The sequence below is a fragment of the Limulus polyphemus genome, unplaced genomic scaffold (genome assembly GCF_000517525.1).
Source record: "Limulus polyphemus unplaced genomic scaffold, Limulus_polyphemus-2.1.2 Scaffold2664, whole genome shotgun sequence".
Classification (NCBI taxonomy): Eukaryota; Metazoa; Arthropoda; class Merostomata; order Xiphosura; family Limulidae; genus Limulus; species Limulus polyphemus.
Genome location: NW_013668274.1, coordinates 123,354 through 126,790, shown reverse-complemented (window position 1 = coordinate 126,790; position 3,437 = coordinate 123,354).

Genomic DNA, 3,437 nt, shown 5'->3' with positions numbered 1-3,437 from the left:
GACTGCAGACATTGCTGCAAATGAGAGGTTGGACTAACCACTTGCCATCAAGCTGAAGTCAAAATGACTGAAGGAGTTGATGATGATGAAATAGAACCAGGTATAGATATTAAAGCAGAGCAGGAGAAAGACCAAGATTTGAAGCCAATAATTGATTTTCTACAAGTAAGTGTTTTGCACCCTGCTTGGGAGAAGTTGTCTAGTCTAAGCCCTGTGACAAAGAACTATTGGGCACAATGGGACCAGTTGAAGCTTGAAGATGGTATTCTTCTCCGGAGATGGAAAACTGTGGATGGGAAAGTGACGACCTGGCAAACAGTTATACCGAGAAAGTTAAGGGAAGTTGTGCTGAATCAATCCCATGATAGTTTAACGGGAGTTAAGAAGACATTGAGTCACTTACAGCAGAGATTTTACTGGATAGGTATGAGGCAAGATGCAGAAGAATGGTGCAGGACCTGCAGTTCATGTTGTGCTAAAAGGGGACCCAAGCATAAGGGATGTGCTCCAATGAAGTTATATCAAGTTGGTGCACCAATGGAAAGAGTGGCCATTCACATTGCTGGTCCTTTGCCCCATACTCGTGCTGGAAACAAGTACATTTGTGTGGTGATGGATTATTTCACCAAGTGGCCTGAGACATATGCAATACCAAATCAGGAAGATACAACTGTAGCTTCGGCTATTAGTGATTTCTTCTTCAGATTTTGTATGCCATATGAACTGCATTCGGATCGAGGCCGTAACTTTGAATCAGCTGTGTTCTATGAATGCTGCAAGTTGTTTGCCATACGAAAGACCAGGACAATGCCACTTCAACCACAGTCTGATGGGATGGTATAAAAGTACAATTGGACACAGAGACAGGAATTGGTAAAGTTTTGTAATAGCCGCCAAGATGACTGGGATGTCTTACTCCCTCCAGTGTTGATGGCCTATAGAACATCAGAGCATGAAGCCACTGGATACACTCCAGCAAAGCTGATGTTTGGTCGGGGACTTCGGTTGCCAGTGGATCTGATAATAGGACGCCCACCTTACGAAGAGTTGCCTGAAAATGTGTCAGAGTTCGTGAAAGTGTTATCTGAAAGGATGGATGATATTCACCATCAAGCGTTCAAACTTGAAAACATCTGCTGATTCCATGAAGCTATGTTATGATAAGAAGTCTACTGAAGTCAGCTTTGTACCAGGAGACAAGGTGTGGTTGTATAATCACAGAAAGATCAAAGGGAAGTCTCCTAAGTTGTCTTCTCCATGGGAAGGTCCACATGACATAGTGGATCGTCTCTCAGACGTGACTTTCCGGGTAAAATGTGGTCGGCAAGGTAAGCCAAAAGTGGTGCATGCCAACAGGCTTTGGTGTTATCACAGTCCAGGACATTTCAGTTGGGAGGAGGTGAACAAAGGAACAAATGACGCTGGTGAAGAGGTTAATTTACTCACTTCTATTTTTACCACAACACTTCTGTGTTTAGTGTTTTATTATCAAAACGTAATTTAGAACAAAATAAAAATCGTTTTTTTTATGGTATGCTTTGTAGGGAATATACATCTTATCGTCTACAATATTTAAACTAATATTGTAAATATTTTGACTAAAATGTATTGGTTTATTCCATGTAGCAAAGTCAGCGGTTCATATATAGTGTTATGGATTATATATTTAATATTCTGTTCACTAGAGGGAGTTTTTACATGATGTAATAATTGTGTGAAGTCTAGAAAGTATAGTCCTCTGTAGGGTCTCGAAGCTTCCTGTAGTACATGGAAAACTATTACAATACAAAAATGACAGACTTAGTAAGTTACATTCCATTTCAGTAAGTGGGTCTCTTCGTCTGTGACCGAGTTAGTTATTCAGTCAATCAGAGTGAGTGTTTGTTGTAGGCGGATTAACGAAAAAATGTTTTATGTAAGTGATTGATTGCGTTCAGTTCCGAGTTATGTGTATAATTACTTTTTCGGAATTCTGTTGAAATGTTGTTTGTCAAGTTAGGCCTATCCCTGTACTAGTGAACATAACTTGGAATCTGTATACATCATTACTGAAGAAATAAATTAATTCATTATCATTAAATGACCTGGATTTTGCCAAATTATTAAAAACATCCGCCCAACGATAAGAACACGTTACAACAAAATAACTTCTAACTTGAAATCCCCCCTTCCATGGCTCAGTGGAAAGTCTGAGGTCTATAACGCTAAAAACTGAGGTTTAATACCCGTAGTGGGCAGAGCACAGATAGAGCATTGCTCTTCACAACAAACTTACATAAAGTCATAAACTTTCAGAAAAACCAAAAACTAATACGTATTGCTACCTCTTTAAACCTCTGTAAACACAAGGAATCTATTTTTTGTTTTTGAGAAATTATAACAAACGGAAATTTATACAATTTTTACCTGTGTGTGTTTACTTAGTTTATAATGTCATCAGATGTCATTTTAAATATCAGAGATTTATTCTGTAAGTAGTGTAAGTATGTGCATTACAAAATGTGTTACCGAAAATTAGCTGTACAATTTACATCTTAATAAATCTAGAGAGAAAATTACGACAAACTGGGAGACGAAGAAACGTGCACAGGCAGATAAAACAAATTTGAATTCGGGAAGATGGCATCAGTGACTTAGAACCCTTTATTTGCCGTGTTGAAACTGAGTTTCCATGATAATTATACACAAGTTTATATTTCCCATTCAAAGAGGCACTTCACTATTGGGTCAAAAGTTGGGGCACGTGCCTCAACTTCCTGACGTTTATGGAAATGTGTGCCAAAGAACCAAATATCTTAAACGATTTTCAGAGTTACCATAAAAGAGAATTGGTATTTTGAGTTTGGTTGATGATCAATAAATTATTTCAGTGTTGCTATTTTTATACGAGTTTTGAGCTATTCAATCTTCTTTTTTTTTTACTTTGCTTTTATGGTCAGTCATTATTCAATTACACAACTAAGAACAGAAGATTTTTTAAAACAAATAGCACGGTGTGGCAATAAAGGCTAATAACCAGTTTCGAATCTCGGAGTATTTAAGAATTTCTTTAAAATAAACAAGTATTTCCACAAGACTTTTCCCTAAAAGAATGTGTTTGGGTGCCTCACGAACTTTCCGATAATCATCGTTTCCAACGTATGAAGTATGAACGTTGCTTCTTCTCTTCTGGCTCGTGATGCGCGTGAACATTTTTGGACAAAATTATTATCGGTGATGAAAAATGGATTCTTTATGCAAATATTAAACGCCAAAAACAATGGCTCAGTCCTAGACAAAAAAACCACTTCCGATCCCCAAAACTGGACTCCAGTGGGACATCAAAGGAGTAATTCATTTCGCACTCCTCAGCGAACTGTCAGTGCAGAGATCTATAGTCAGCAAATGGAACCTTTAAATCAAGTCCTTCATCAGTAACGCCCTTCACTCGTCAATCG